Source organism: Protopterus annectens, chromosome 3.part0, assembly GCF_019279795.1.
Source record: "Protopterus annectens isolate FY-2018-M chromosome 3.part0, PAN1.0, whole genome shotgun sequence".
Lineage (NCBI taxonomy): Eukaryota > Metazoa > Chordata > Ceratodontiformes > Protopteridae > Protopterus > Protopterus annectens.
This window is the reverse complement of record NC_056731.1, coordinates 1982451802-1982469856: the sequence shown is the minus strand read 5'-3', so window position 1 is coordinate 1982469856 and position 18055 is coordinate 1982451802.

Sequence of the window (18055 nt, the reverse complement as noted above, 5' to 3'; positions counted from 1 at the left end):
AAGTCTGGAAGGATCAATTCTCCTTCCAGACTTAATACATAACAAGAAACATAAGTAACTAACTAAATAACCAACTAATCACATGAATAAATGAATGAATGAATGAATCGAAACAATACTGAGAAAAATAAAAGTGCAGTGAGAGTAGTTTTATAATTTTATAAATGCTTGCTACTCTAATATCCACAAGGTCCTTTTTAAACTTAGCCATGCATCCCGAATCTCTGACAAGTTCTGGTACCCTTGATAACTATAAGCAGGGGCATGGGAGATGTACCATTTACAGGCTGCCTGTGTCCATTAGAGACATAGGTACCCAACCAGGGATGAATTTCCTGTTCCCCATCCAATTGTCCAAGTTACACATGAATTGGGTTAGGGAACAACTCTGCTTCACATGGATGGGATGCCTGTTCCAGAGACATGATAGTCTCTGGGATACATACCTGTTTTTCCAGCAGGTCTCATTTATATTACAAGCAAGGTTTAAGTCTCTAGAATGGGTAATTCTGGTGCTATTTGTTTGTGGAAATGGAGGGGGTCCATCAGACTGGGGTCTGACAATGCCCTTTATGCCAGGCATGTTTCTCCCCTCAACAGCTTGTAGGAGACAGAATACAGGGATAGGTCCTTGAGATGGTCTGCTTGGGCATGTTACTTACAGCATGCATTCTTTTAGTGAGGAACTTCTGTATTACTTATTAATTCTTCTGTATTAAGGGGGGTGCCACCTATGTGGTAATTCGTGGGTGTTTTGTTTTTCCCAAATGGGATGACTATGCATTTTTTAGCAAGGCTCAAAAGTCAAACCCACCTCCGTAAACAGCACAATGTGCTGTCCCTAAGTCCCTGACTACTGGCTCAAATCTAAGGGATGTGTTATCAATATGATAGTTACCAGGCATGGATGAATTCCCAAAGGATACTATTATACATTTATTTGCATTTAGTTTTAGTCCATGGCTGTGACACCACTTATATGCCTGTGTCAACCCTTCCTGGACAAGATTTGTGTCAGTGTGGGATTCAAAGGCAGCTCCTAATTTGCAATCATATGCAAATTTAGTCAGCCAGAGGCCACAGATACTGGCCTTGACTTCAGACAAGTAAATGACAAAAAGGAACGGTCCCAGGACTGGTCCTTGAAGGACTCCACTTGTGACTGACTGCTTTGGAGAGGTGGACTTCCCAATTCTAACTTTCTCGGTTCTGTCTATGAGTCAGTTGACTATCCACCAGGTGACATAAGGGTTTGTACTTAATCTCTTCAGTATATCAACAATGCCTGAGTGGGGTATTGTGTCAAATGCCTTGTCCAGGTCAAGGTAGGCAGTGTAAACCATTTTGCCCTTATCCATCGCTTTGGCGACCTTCTCAAAGAAGTCAGCCAGGATGAGAGGGTATGACCTGCACTTAACAAAACAAGATCGGTTTGGGTCCAGTGTCTGGAGGTTTACTATATCATTACTGATCTTTTCCATGATAATTCTTTCCATGCTTTGCATATGAGACTAGTGAGACTTATGGGTCTGTAGTTTCCAGGGTCTATTGATGGCCCACCTTTCTGCTGAGTAAGGACTGTTGCTGTTCTCCTTTCATGAGGCATGAAGCCTGTTTGGAGGCTACAGTTAAATAGCAATTCCAGAGGGCTTGATAGGTCATGTTTTATTCTACTTAGAAGGCAACCTTGGGCCACTTATGCAGTATTCTTGGCCTTAGAGAGAGCATTAAGGACCTGTTCCCCAGTGACAGCAGGGGAGTTATATTAGATGGTATTTCCCGAAGGAAGGTTGAGGGGGAGAGAGGGGTAAGGTTGGAGATGAATTTGTCAGCCAGTAGGTTTGTTGTGTTTTATGCTTCAATGTAGGTGGCTCCATTTAGAATGAGATCAGCACACACTTGTGTTTTGCCTTTTTGTTAAACAAGAAACATCTTTTTTGAAATTACCATGTATGACATAGGAAATCTTACATTTATATAAATGAAAATAAAGCATAGTGACACAATCTCTGTTGCAAATATTATACAAACTGTGCCAACACAACTGTACCTGCAAACATTATACATCACTTTTAACATATCTAGTTGTTGTCAGTCAGCCATTATGTATCTCATTCAAATCCTGTTTTCTTTTTAAATCTTGTTCTCCCTCTGCATGTATTGATCCCACATTTCCCATTCTTCCTATGTAATTTGCTCATGCCCTTTTCTAAATGTCCCCGTTCCAGTTGTTTTATCTCTGTTACTATCTTTGCTATTTCTATTAAAGTTGGTTTAGACTTTGATTTCCATTTTCTAGTAATTGCTTTTTAGGCAGTCACCATAATTACACTCAGCAAGGCCTTACTATGTCTAGGCAATTCTGATTCTGTATCATAGCTCAAAAAATCATTTCCCTACTTACTCCAATTTGATCACCCAGCACCTCCAACAGAGCAGTCTTCATGGAATCTTTAAAGTCTGACAATCGATTACACTCCCAGAAAATATGTTCCCAGTTAACTCTTTCTTCCACATCACACCTCTAACATTTGCTGTCTATCTGAGGAAACATTCTTCAGAGTCTACTTGGGGTATAAAAATACCTATGTAAACACATTCAAGCTAAGATCCTGAACCTTCTAGATTCTGTTGCGTATTTGGGAGACATACATATATCTCCCAATTGTTTATCCAGTCTCTCTTCCCCATCTTTCCTAACCTCCTCTGATAGATTCTTGTAGTTATCATGCGATATTTTATATGGTCTACTATTTATTCCTTTCTTAATGGCAAGTTCTGTTCTAGATTCTACTAAAAAGTCTAGCAGTGCTGGTCTTTCATTTAGGACCCCTCAATTTATTTCTCTTTGCCTTTGATATAAAACATTGATAGCGAAGGCAATCTGTAACTTGCAGTCCAAATAAGTTATTGGCATCTTCCCATTCTATTACCTTTCGTTCTCTTATTTGTTCCAAATACCTTGGCTTCTTTGCAGTTTTCTCCAATATATTTCATCTTCCTATTGCCTATTGTCTGTATCCCTAATTGCAGTCATCCCAATCTGCAGAATCTCCTCTCTTCATTCCCTTGTTGGCTTAGTTTTTCTAATATTTTCCTGTATTATTATTGTTATTCTCCTTAAAGGTCTGCATCCAAAATCAGAGTTTCTCCTTATTTCTTGAGCTTCCCCCATTTCATCATAGGATCATAGGATTATAGACTCATAGCATCATAAGTGGTTAAAAGGCTTACAGCCCCAGAGCCCTTACAAATCTATCCAAGTTCAACCCTTGTTCCCAAGGGTACCTGTTCAAGGAGACACTAAAATCAGCACTTATTGTCCCTGTCCAAGAGGGACACAGGTGGAACCCCAGGGTGAATTTTTGGTTACCCATCCAATCGTCCAAATTACATGTAAAATAGGGCCAATGAGGGGCTTTGTTTAACATGCATAGGAAGCTTGTTCCAAAGGTGGGGCAATGTCTGTGAGACAAATCTGTTTCTCCAGCAAGTACTGTTGATGTCACATACCAGGTTAAGGTCCTTTGAGCAAGTGACCTGTGTGTCATTTGACTTGCAAATGTGCAGCATTTGCATTATTACTCTATATGCTAGGCACAGATTGTCTCTTTGCAGTCTGTACAACACAGAGTAAAGTGGCAATGATTTCAGTCTGTCCGTATAAGACAGATCTTGAAAATCCTGAATTTTCTTTGTAAGGAACCTTTGTAGTCTCTCCAATTGCTGCAAATGTTTGGAAAGAATCATACCAAATGGAGTGTTGTACTCTATTAATGACCTGATGTGGAAGAGTACAGAGGGGTTATAATCTCTCTTTTTTCTGGATGCAGTGCCCTTAGTTATGAGTTGAGCAATATAAAATGCCCTTCTTACCACTTGGACATATGGTGATTGAAGTTAAGGTTGCTGTCAACCTGTGTGCGCAGATCTCTCACCACTGACTGTGTGCTCATGGTATTTCAAACGATGTGGTAGTTTGCATCACCCTTGCTGAAGGGGATGATAATGCATTTTTTGCATTAAATTTAAGATTGTGACGTTGGCACCAGTCATTAGTCTGCGTAACATCTTCTTGCAGGATGTTGACATCGCTAGGCATTTCAATGATTGTGCCCAGTTTGCAGTCATCAGCAAACTTCCTCAGCCACAATCCTTTAGTTTTAGCCTGTACTTTGAAAAAATAGATTCCAAACAGTAGGGGCCCCAGAACTGATCCCTGTGGAACATCACTGGTTACGGGTCTGCTGGATGAGGTCTAATACCCTATTTTGACCATATGAGTTCTATCAGTGAGCCAATTTGCAACCCATCTGACAGTATATGGGTTGATACCCAGATGGGTGAATTTATCAATAATGCCTGAGTGGGCAATTGTGTCAAGGGCCTTGGCTAAGTCTAGGTAGGCCATTTGCACAGATTTGCCATTGTCTGGGGCTTTGGTGACTGTTTTGAAGAATTCCACCAAGTTAAACGGGCATTATCTGTGCTTGACAAAGCCAAATTGGGTGGGGTTGAGTGTCTGGAGATTCCCTATATCTTTATTAATAAATTCCATGCTGATTTGTTCCATGGCTTTGCAGATAAGGCGGTCAGGATAGTGGGTCTGTAGTTCTTGGGGTCCATGGATACACCACTTTTGTGCAAATGATGATGGTAGCTGTTTTCCATTCTGCTGGGATGAAGACAGTGCTTAGGTTGTGATTGAAAAGTGTGCCCAATGGTGATGCTAATTTCTGTTTTAACCCATGTAGAACACAGCCCAGGCTGTTGACTGGTCCCATAGAGACTGTGTTTTAGGACTTGGAGAGGGAATTTAAGACCTTTTCAAAGTGGGGGACAGGAGTTAGGGATGCTTTGGAGTATATGTGGTGGGGACAGGGGAGTGAAGTTTTCATTGAACCTGTCAGCCAGTAGGTTTGCTATATACACAGGTTCTGTATATGTAGTACCATTAACTGCAAGTTCAGTGCAAATCTGGGCCTAACCTTTGAGGTTACATATTTTAGATTTTTTTTGTTTTTTTAGAGGGAAGTTTTACATCAGGAATTTTGTTTTTGTGATATTGCCTAACAAAGGCAGTATGGGGTGGCAAGAGCCTTAGTCAATAACCAAAATCCCATGGGTGATAGATGAAGACCATCTCTGGAAAAGCATTGTAGTTTGTTGACCATGTCATCCCAGGCTAGCAGATACTGGATCCCACTTGAATAACACCAAAAGCTAAGCCAATTGTTGAAGTCAATCATTTTTTGTTTGCATTGAGGTATCATCCTAGGCAAAGGTAAAATGCTCCTTAAGGCTAGGGACATACCTGCCTGAGACACATAATCAGAAAGCTTTGTCATGTCTCTCTTCATATAGTCCAGTGAGATACATCTCAAGTAGTTCACACCAACATGGACAATTATGGAGTCATAACAGTGCCTGTTGTTGAGAGGCTTGAATGTGTGTGTGATGTGCTGGATCCTGGCACCTGACAGGCAGCTGACTATGACCTTTCCCTTATCCAACCTGGTGAGAAGGACATCTGTGTTTCTCACAATTGAGTTGCCTATGACTAAGATGTTTGTATTTGTGTTATGCCTTAGGAGCTTGAATGGTGAGACACTAGTGTGTGATATATTATTTGTACTATGTTCTGCAGAGAATGTATTATGTGAAGAGTGCTTCTGTTTGTGTTTGGGAGGTCTCTGATGATTAGGTAAGCTTCTGTTAAGGACTTCTATTTATGTAGGTTTATGTGTTGTTGGTTTCATAGGTGCAGGAGGTGAGGTGTGCATGCTGGCACCCTGCCTAGTATCAGATGAACTGACTGCTGGGTTCTAAGTTCTTGATACAAAAGCATCTCTCACATAATGAATTTGCATGGACTAGAAAAAGTGGGTTGTCAGTGTACATGAGGCAATTGCTACATTGCCTCAGGATGCCCATGTCAACCAGGCTGGCTGGAGAAACTTTGGGAAATTGTCTGTCGATAATGCTAGGCAAGTTGATGTGTTCAGAAAACAGGGAGAAGACAGGATGGATGAGGTAAAGTAGAGGGCAGGAGAAGTAAACAAAAAAATGAAGGACTAGTGGGTAGGATCTGTGTTGGTACCTCAAGAGCTACACTGAATATATCACTTGTCAGTGAGGGACAATTGCAAGAACTCACCGATGGAGCACCAGCAGAGTACTAAGGGAAAATCTGCAGCAAAAGTGTTTGTGTCTATACCCACCAATGGTGCCTACTGCTGAGTGGCAGTGTGCAACAAAACTAGATTCACCAGGTCTGAATCTAGTCTATGCTACAGCAAGTAAAGCGCAACAATTTCAGGAAAAAAAAATCAGTTCAAATAAGCAGTGATATGGTAAAAATGCAGTTCAAAAGTGCAATCTACAGTGAAACATTCTACTTAAGTTTTGTAGAGATCAGTAGATGCCTTGGATTGATCAATTAAATACTGCGGAGTAGTAGCTGGTTGCTAAACTCTGTGAAGCTTTGCTAAACCAAGTGCAAATGTGATGCTTATGTAGCAAATGAGAGCAAATGATTTAAACAAATTAACTAATAAAAAAACTCAAACCTGAGCCCTGTTCCAGCAAACTTCAATCAGATGAGGTATAATTGCATGCTCCTACAACTAGGGTGCAAGGGAACCCTCTCCAACAAAAGATGGCCTGATTTACTGCTCACATTATTCAAACAGAACTGCATTCAGCAGGTCTATATCTAGTCTATGCGGCAGCAAATAAAGTGTAGAAATTTCAGAAAAAAAAAACAGTTCAAATAAGAAGGCGCAATAAACCTTCAACCAGCAACTTCCTGCTAAGAAGGGCAGAGGCTACCCTGTCCTCCCATAGGGGTGTAGACCACACACCTTCTTAATGTAAAATAACTGGCCAGAAGCCCAAGCGCTTAAACCAGAACTAAGACACTTTTATAATAACAGGCACATTAAGCCTTCAACCAGCAATTCCCAACTTAGAAGTAAGTAAGCTACCTCTCCTGCCACAAGAGTGTAGACCACAAGCCTTCTCAATGTAAAACAACTAGCCTGAAGCCCAATTGCTTAAACCAAAACTAAGAGGCTTAGAATAACAGTTGCACAATTTAATCAGGCTATTAACAAGCAGTAATAAATGCAGCAGAATAAATGCAATTCAACATTTTTAAGAACAAGCAGCAAAAGCAAAATGAAGTAATAAAGTAGGAAGAAACACAAATACAGTAAAAGTAGCTGAATAAAGTGCAATGTTTTTCATCTCCTTCCATGTTGAATTACAGTTTCCACTTTGAAGTATCATTTTCTGCTTATGCTATGTATAGAAGCCTTAGCTGTATTGTTCTGAAATACACATTCAACTTGGGTAATCCCAGTCATCAGAATCAAAAACGTAACTAGGAATCACAAGTGCACAAGCACGCAACATCAAAAATGAAAATCACACAGCAAACCCTGTTGATACCAATAAAGGCTGTCCCTCCGTTGAGTTTCTCTTGTTAAGGGGAACATGAAATATGGATAATTCCAGTAAGCACACAAGAGAATTCCAACAACGTAAAAGTATTTATTCAATAAAATAAAAAACAAAAAAATAGACTCAGTGCTTTCATCCCCACTCAGGAGACTTCATCAGAATCATCATTCAAAATAACTATACACTTTTATAACAAGCCACATCGCTTTTCATTGGTCAGCAGTAGTACAAAATAATATACAGTTACGAAACCTATATATGAATTTTTCCTTCACAGGATTTTTTACTAATATACATTTTCAAAAATACATTTTTAACAAAATCTTTTAATATTATGTGCATCTTTAAGGAAGATATACATACATACACGTTCTCTTATCATATTTATAATATATACTATTTATAATTTTTTACCTACTTTTCACAGCTAATATATATTCTACAACTTATTTATTCCCCAAGATCATGGAACTGTTTTCTTTTAACAACAACTTGTATTTCACTTCAGTCTGCACATTAAAAGAAATGCTAAAAGTAAATGTTATAGTTATATAGTTATATTTTATTTTCATTATTTTAGAACATGCAATATATAGTTATTCATATTTATTCATATTTATATTTATATTTTTATATTTATGGTAGGAAGCATTGCCAAAATGTTTTTGGACCTTCATGAGTTAATTTATTGCGTTGAATTAATTGGTTGACAAATGAAATGCCAGTGATTATAAATATAATGCAAATAAAGGACAGAGAGAGGACACTCCTGCCTGGTTCCACTGCTCAAACAGAGATTATCAGAGAGAACCTCACCCACTTTCATTTTTGCCTCCAATCCCTCAAATATCCTCCTAATCAACCTTATAATTTTATCAGGAAATGCAAATGCTTCCATTGTTCTGCTCATAAAGTCCTAGCTTACTCTGTCAAATGCTTTCTCTGCATCAAGACCCACCAACAACAGTGGCATTTTCTTTATATTCTGCTTCCCTCTGGATCATCACTGTTCTGTTAATGTTGTCAAATATTTGCACCCCATCCACAAAACCACATTGACCCATATCTATCATTTGTGGCATCACTTTTGCCATTCTTTTAGCCATTATAGATATAAACACTTTATAATCATTCTTTAGTATTGAAATGGGGCTGTATGAAGCTAGACCTTTACCCTCTTTAGTTATTACAGCTACTGCCACTTTCCTCCATAATGCTCATATTTCTCCTCTTAAAATACTGTTAAGCAAAACCTTCCAGACCATTATCATTTTTTCCATCCTAGCTTCCAAACTTCCACAGGAATATCATCCATTTCTGTGTACTTTCCTGTAGAGTGGTTATATATCACCATTTTTATCTCATCTCCTTCTATCTTGTTAGTAATTGAATCTCCTCTACCTCTAACCTTGACATATTTAATTCTTTCATAAACATTTCCATTTTTAACTTTTCTTGATTTCCATGTTTCTCTGCTTTATACATACTTTCATAGACTTTCCAAAATATTTTAATACTTTTACAGGATCCCTTGTTATCTTCCTTTTTATAGGCTTGCTAATCTTTTTTTACAACCCTTTCTACTTTCTGTTGCCTGAACCATTGTGCTAAAAGTTTTTGTGCTCTAGAATTATTATAAAAAAAACTGTTGCTTAACATCAAGCATTATAAACTCATGCATATTATCTAGGTAATCCTTTATTTTCTGCTTAACAGTCTGCAGTTGCTCCTCTTCTTGTTCTGTGAGATCCTCCTATTTTGCAACACTTTAACATTTGTCCATCCCTCTAAATACATTATTGTCTTTTTTTATCCTCTTCTATTACTATTGGAGCTCCTCTTGTAATTAATATAAGTACTCCTCTCTTCCTTTGCCCCAGAAATTCTGCTGAGTAACCATCCTGAAAACCTTTCTTTATCAAATTCACATGTTCAGTTCTTTCCAAGTATTCCTCTTGTAGCACAACTATTCGCACTCTACATTTTATAATATAGTTCACCACTCTTTCTTTTATGTATTTATCTGTGAGACCATTAATCTATAAAGACATTATAGAAAGACTCAAATTCTTGAGGGATTATTATTCTCACCTTTAATGTATAACAACTTTTTTGTTAACTGCCTAGTTACAGCTTTTGTGTTATATGCATGCACTGTTTGGCAGGATAATCTTTTATACAATTGTTTCTTGTCATTTCCATTTGAACCTATGTCATATCTTGCAGAACCTTTTGTTTCATTGAAAACCCTCAAGCAAAACTATACACACACACACACACACACACACACACACACACACACACACACACACACACACACACACACACACACACAATGCCTCCTAAAACCTATTAACTTAATAATAACACAGAAAACTATGTACATCTTCAAATATTGACATTTTACCCTCCTAATAGGAACAAATGTTCTAAACTGACAGCCACACACATAGACTCAAGCTAAACTACAAGAAAGATTATCCATGCTAAGATGCATGGGAGAGCCTATGATTCGGGTCTATATCATGTAATTGAACTTCCAAAATTTTGAACACCATAAGTTTGAACTTTGAAGATCGAAATGTGATAACATCAAAACTTCAGAACAGCAAATTTTTTCCCAGGGAAAAAAATTGCTGTTCAGAAAAACACACACACAACACAAGCACACCAAAAACCTTATAAACCTACACTAAACCTTACATACACAACTATCTATGCACTAACCTTAACCCAAACCCTAACCCTAACCCTAAGGTCTGTCACTACCGCACACTTATCTTACCTGCACCCTAAGCCTAAAGTCCGTCACTATCGCACACTTACCTTACCCACACCCTAACCCCAACGTCCGTCACAATTGTACACTTACCTTAACCCGTTCCGTAACTTTTGCACCACAGTGGAGAAAATTTCAAAACCGCAGAAACATCCAACCAAATTCTTTCCCTGGGAAAGAATTCGGACTTCCGCGGCTTCGACATTTTCAACTTTCGAACTTCCAAGTTCGAACTTCTGGTGTTCGACATTCTGGAAGTTTGATTATGTGCTAGGAACCCTATGATTCTATCGAAAGTGCTGTCTGGTTTTGCCTTATCTTTATAGCTCTCTCAGCTGGAAAAACATTTCAATGCTTTCAGAAAACATTTTCTCCAAGTCATTTCTCTTTATCAGATTGTCAGCTAGAAACATAAGAACCAGATACACAACTGTTTACTAAAAAAGCCTTATAATATTCAATATTCTTTTTTATTTATTTGCTTTCATGTAAATCTTGTTACTATATAAAGCTAATGAGGTTAACCCAGTCATTCCTCTATGCAAGAATAAGAAAAAGTACACAATTTTTTGTTGTGTGATGCTCTTTTGAGCAGATTTTTTTTTTCTTTTTTGCATTTCAGTGCCTACATTTCTTAAATTTGAACAAGAAGAAAGAGAGAAGAAGGGAAAAAAGGAGCACCTATTTACATTAGTATCCTCATTACACTTACAATAACTGAAATAACTTTATAACATGCAAAGAAAATCATGCACCATTTAAAAAGTACTATTAAGAAAAAAAATAGTTTTACTTACATTTAACTTTCTCCCTCCTCTTCTCCCCTCTGAGTATTTTTCTGAATATTAATGACATGCAGTAGGGCATATGCTATAGAGTCCCCTACAAGTTTAACAAATTCCAAAACAGTCCAATATTTCTAGATGTTCTTGTTCTGTTACTGATGTTATTCTCTAAACATTAATGACATGAAAAAGGGCATATGCTTTAGATTTCTCTAAAAGTTTAACAAAGTCCAAGAAAGTCCAATAATTCCAGATTTTCTTGTTATATTCTTTTTTATCTCTATCTCCCAAACCCTGTCTCTGTTTCATTTCCAGTGTAGTCTCAATTCTTCTAGTTAACTCATGTGCTTTTTTTTCCCTCTCTCAAACATTTCCATTGAAACATTGGGAAAGGTTTTACTGTCACAGTCTCTCTGTGGTCTTTATTACAAAAAAACAAGAAGCAGAATCTCCTTCTGTTTCACAGCACACTTTTTGTTGGACAAACTTTTGTATTTATTCCTCAGCATGTACATCATCTTGTTCCTCCAGGGAAATATTTTGAAGATAGCTGGATACAGCAGTTTGAATCTCACACCTGCTTCTTGACATTCCCTAAATAATGGAACACATGCATTCCTCTTCTGCCTGATGTACAATGAGTAGTCATTCTCCACAAACCCTCTGCTGTCTTCCACTTTTAGCACTTTGTCCTTCTGCTACAGTTTTATCAGACTCAATTCCTTCTGCTGTCAAGATTGCATCTTTACTACTAAAGGTCTAGGTTGTTTTCTCATATCCAGGTTTGGGGCATACACATGATGTGCTCTTTCAATTAACAATTCCTGTTATGGAATACCAGTCCAGTTGCTTATCTGTGCTTTTATGAAATTAATACAGTCTGTTCCTTCCAGCTTTTCAGGTACAGTAGAAAATTTCAGGTTTTCCCTACCTGATCTGTCCTCTAATTCTGTTATTTTTTGAAACATCTCTTCTTGTGAAGTTTCATATTCAGCCAGCCTTTTCTTCATTTCAGCCTCTAACTTTTGCAGTTTTATCACATTATCTGAGGATCTGTTTAAAGCTTCTTACATTTTGTGCAATATTGTATAGTTTGAGTTGATATACTCCATCATTATTTAAATCATTTTAGTCAGGTCTGTGTGCAGTTACTTTATACTTTACTCAAGGTTACTGGAAGTCATGTCTGAAGCTTGCACTGCTTTTTAACAGCTACAGTACTTTTCCCAGTCAGTATTTTCTGTTGCTTTTTGTAGCTGATTTTCCTTCAGGTCATCTGTATTTATTTTTTCCTGGCATTCAGGCAGTGCACTTACTAGCCAGTTACTGAAATTTACTCAGAAATCTAGGCCCACTGGCTTTCTTGGCTAAGTTTCTGCTTTCACACTTGGAGAGCTAGAATTAAGCTGTTACTCAATGTTCAGGCATCTTGGAAGTCCCACAATTGTGTATTGCCTTTGAGATTGCAGACATAGATAAAGAATGCCTTGTGATTGTCCTTATCTTGGGAGGCCAAATTTGGCTTTGGTAAACTTTACTTGTCCTCTGAGTTGTTTGTTTAGTTTGATTAGAGTGCTTTTAGCCTGATGGATGCTGCACTTCCTAATTTTTGCCATGGTTTTCTTCCTTTTGTTATACACCCTATTCATTTTATGATTCCACCACTGTGGCTTGCTTTTTAAGTTAGTTCTGTGCTTTTTTCCGATGGTTATAGCTGCCTCAATGCAACTATTAACATGCTTATATAGGGCTTCTTTCACCACTTCTGCATAGACAGCAGTGTTCTCAGGGAGTATGGGGGCTTGAAAATTTTCCAGTTTATCACTTAATTGCAGGACGTTTGCCTTAAAGTAGTTCCTAAATATTTCACGGTTAGCTAGGGGCCCCAGGTTGAGTGTTTACTTCAAAGGAGATAATTCTGTGGTCTGACATTACCAGGGAAGGCTTTACACTTGGGGAAATGCACCTTCTCTTATATTAGTTAGGATCAGATCCAGTATGGTTGCACTGTTGGTTGCTGTATTGACAATCTGATCCAGGGAGTTTGTGTTTACAAAATCCAGCAATCTCTGTGTCTGTACATTTGGTATTGTATAGGATTCCCAGTTAATTGTGAGTTAATTAAAGTCACCTATGAATATGTTATTGGATTGGATGGTGAGTGTTTTCAATAAGTTTAAATACATTGTTTGGGTTTCCTGGGTAATATAGGGGGACATATAGTTTGCAAGGAAGTGGTATTAGAGTTTGCCTATGGTGATTGGTGAGAATCTCAAGTGCATTGTCCTGTTTGACCATCCTTGAAATCTATTTATTTTTGACGTAAATTGAGACATTTCCACCTTTAGTTCCAGTCTGTGTAATAACTGGTCTTAATGTGTGGAAGCCATTATAACCTTGCATTGTCGGTGTTCTGTCCCTGACTTTAAACCATGTCTCAGTGACTTCACAGATGTCAGCATTCTCTAGGATGACGAGATCTTTTTAGGAATGGAATTGTTTTTTGGATTCCTAGCACTGAGTATGTAAAACCTTTAGATTTTCTTGGTTTTGATTTTCAGTTTGGCATTGCTTGAAAAAGGCACTATGGGGAAGACAGTGTTTTAACTAATATTTGAAGGCCTAGAGGGGAGAGGTACAGACCATCCCTGGCAGAGCAGCATGGTCTGCTGACCATCTTCTTCCATGCTGACAAATATTGCACCCCCTTAGAATGATACCAGAAGCTAAGCCAATTATTAAAGCCAGTCAGCTTTGGTTCGTATAGTGGCATCATCCTTGGAAAAGGTGAAATGCTGCTCAATGCTAGTCTCATACCAACCTCGGGCACATATTCCAAGAGCTCAATGAAATCTCTCTACATATAACCTAGGGAGGTATGTCTCAGGTCATTTACACCCAGATGAACTATGGCTGAGTAATACTGGTATTTGTGGTTGAATGACGTGAGATCAGAAACAGGCAGGACTCAGTTCACTCTGCTCCTTCTCTCACCAGGAGGAAAATATAAGCACACATTCTAAACTGGCACCTACAAAGCAGTTATCAGGCTTTTTAGTGATCAACAGTATCTGGGAAATAATGCCCCTGTTCTCCTTCTCTCACCAGGAGCAAAACAGAAACACTAATCCCATGATGACTACTGAGAGGCAGAATGTGGACTTACCAATAATTGGTGGTCTTGGAATACGTATTGCAGATTTTAAAGGTAAGATGGAAAATGGGTTAATATCCAGATAGCTGCAGTGTTCACTATGCAGTTCGATAGGAAAGAAAGGATAGCTTAAACTTTTGCTATCTAAGTGGAGAACTGCTAATTTTAAAAGAGCAAGATAGATTGGAAGGGGGTGGGCACCAAAGTCCCCTAGAAAATGTGAGTTCTGTATGAATCTAACCCTTGAAGATTCACTGTCTCATTATCAGCAATTTATTTTCCATTGCTTATTCATCCAGTAAAACATATTTATATCTCCTGAGAAGAGCAAGTATTCAATCATCTCTGTTCTGTATCTATTAACTGATCAGTCACAATTTTCTTTCATTGTAACTGCTATCACAGTTTCAGCAAGTTCAATCCATTGTCTTATCAGATGTGGCTACCTTGTTGTTCCATTTGGTGCTGAGTTATAAATAAAGCTATGTCCCTACATGAGTATGGCTGTCCAAACTACAAAATCCTGATATTTTCTGGTGTCAAGGACTAACTATGGCATCAAAGTTTTTACTACTGCTGTAGCCATATGTGCATTTGAGGATATTTACTTGTGCATATCTAAGTGGCTGATCTTTTTCCATCAGCAGAGAGGGAGGATGTTTTGAAAGGAATGAGATGTAAAAAGACGCAGTTTAAAGGTTTAGTTATTAAACCCAAACTACAAAAAGAAACAGATCTGCTGTGATTTTGTTAACCAAACTGGGGTTAGGAGGATGGCCTAATGGTAAAGTTGTTTGCCTTACAAACACAAGGTGCAGCATTTGGGTCTCACAAGGGATAATTGGCTAAGCTTAAAATGGCTCACAAGGGCAGTTAGCCAAGTACTAATCTATGAACCTATGAAGTGCATAGAAGAAATATTCTTGAATACTCAAAGGTGGCGTTTTGTGACCTGTCATGTGGCAAGTAGCATGAATGTAATATTTGTAGATCAAGGTTCAATTGAGATAATATAAAACATATATTGAGCTATAATACCCACATTAAGACATTTTGACCAGTCTTGTTATATTATTATTTTGGCAGAATTTTGAGTTAAGGGGTACTTAAATGAAAAATGAAAAAAAGGAATCTTCTAGGAGAATTGCATGTTGGATCTCAACATATATATTTGATGAAGATGGAGTTCTCACTAAGGTGAATATATTACAAAGACACAGCCTTCTGATTTCTTCACTTCACTGAAGATATATTAAGTTTTTTTTTTAATGAAAACAAGCATGTATATGTACATTTATCCAGGCTGCTCAAACAAAATACATCTGGGTTCTTCATTATGTATTTTACTCATGCTCAAACAAATGATTTTGGCTTATAAATAGGAATTCCAGTCAATTAGCATGGTAAGTGAGATTAGCTTGTCTAATGGCTAAAATCCAGATAGAAAGACAAAAAGATACAGCACTATTAAGGATTCACAGTCTGTCATTCCTCCTACATCCAATTAGTTTGGGGTCAATGAGCCTCTGCACAGGGGCAGCAGACTGCATCTAACTCTTTTATGTAGTGCTGAGCTCTCTTGAGATAAAACATTGCCCTTTCAGTCAGCCTTTCTCCACTGTTATGTTTAACATTTCTTTTGAGATTCATGTGATGAAAGATAAAGAAGAAGGAACATTATTTTGAGACAGCTTCTTTGTTAAATTAGCCTAACACTAATTGTAAGAGGAAGATGGAGAAAAAGATGGCATTCAGAAACGTGGCAAGGAATATAATTAAAGAGAGAAACAATGCATGCAGTTGGGCAGCTCATATTTATTTCATTATTTATTTTTTATGATATGACTAGCCGTAAATATGCATTTACAGCTGTCAGAATTGAAACAGCTTCACTAATGCCACCCCCACATTGGGAAGCAGCATTAAGCCTGCTCATCTTATTTTCATGATAAAGCTTGTGCGTTTATCTAATGGAGTGAGAGAAAAAATGGTAACATAGTTACTGAGTCATACTTGTATGTTTTCTTGCATAAACACTTTAGGCAGGGTATGAGGTACCAGGTTTTAATTTGCAGAGAACCTTTCTGCTGTTGATTAGGAACCGATTCCTTTAGAATTATTGCATTACTGTTTCACTCCGAATAATTCACTTTACTGGATATAGCTTCCTCATGGATCAGGTGTATACTCTGAGTAAGATTCACAGAGATGGGTAAATGCAGATAGTTAAGACTATAAATGTATATATTATAAAATATATTACGTAATTTAAATTCTGTCAGTGGGTGACATCTGCTAAGATATATAAGCATATACACTGTGTGTTGCTATACAATAATATTGCTATACAAAGATCAGACAAGGGAAGATAAGCAGAGACAATATCTAAGCATGTATAGCACCATGCAATACCTCCAGTCCAGTAGGAGATAAAAATATAACTGTTGTGTCATTCTTCAGTCTGTCCCAAGAAAATAAACTACTGCATATTTATACACACTCTTGAATTCATTACTAAAGCAGGATCTAGTCACTAACACCTATGAGTTTATTAATACTGCTATTCATTCATTCATTCATTCATTCATTCATTTATTCAGTCATTATTTTGATGAGTGGGAAAGTTCAGACTAGCTACTTGTTTAATGTAATAGAAATATGTTTAGTTGGTAAACAGAAGTGATATTTAAAAACGATATTAGTTATGGACAGGAAGAGATCTTTATAATATGTATTAGATTCGCAATACTCATAGAAGTTACAGTAGTTGGCCTGGATAATTATTGCTGAGTAGGATTATATAAAATGAATTAAAATAGGCACCACTGGGTCACATGTAAGCAGTATGAGACAGATCTTACATGCATTTGTGCACATTTATAATAACCCAATAAGACAATTATATAAAAGATAAAGAAAATATACATTTTTAAAAGTGTTGAAACTAGTAATGTAATTAGGTAATAAAGAAAACAAAGATTTCAGTGAAAAGAGAAAAATAAAAATAAAAAGTGTAAAGGAAAATGCGAATGTGTTCCTCTTAAGGGGAAAGTTAGAGCACTAGAGAAGAGGAATGCTGCCAAGTGATTTCTGTGAAACTTGAAGTGCTCTATGGAGTAACAACTAATCAGTGATGGATAACAACACCCATATGAGTCAGGCTATGGACTGACCATGGTAGGTGTAGGGAAAGTAAGTAAAAGAAACTGGATAGATAGGAATTAGACTCTAACTTTGAGAGCTGGATTGGATGTACACATTTTCTGCCAGAAATGTTCTGTATGGTTATAAAAAATCAAAATCAAATGCAAAATAAAATGCAACCAAACCTTGAAAATGTACTTTATTTAACCAAATGAAAACTCAAACCTTCAGATGCACTTTTTTTCATCAGAGAACATACAATCATCTAAAACACAACAGTTGTATTTAAATACAGCTCAGAGAAGCATAATATAATTATTAGGATTGCATTTTAATTAAAATATCGGGGTGTTCAATAAAGCCTTCATGGTAATCCCCATGTAAGCAACACGGGGCAATGTGCACATGGCAGGAAATAGTTTTAGATTCAGTAAACTCCGCTTGACATGGAAACTTCTGTGGCATGCAGATTTTAGCATAAGTAGCTCACTTGTATGCTAATAAAGCAAATCAACATGGTGGAGTGATTCAACAATCTATAAAGCAACCATGTAGACTCCATGCTCATGTTAGCCAAATACAGGAGTCTACATGGAAGTAAAAGTCCATAGATTTGCACAGAACTCACTGTAGCATGTAACTCCACACACATTATGACAATATTAGATGAAAATAACATTAACAATAACAAGAAATCCTTTTTAAGTGACATGACATAAATGTAGCTTT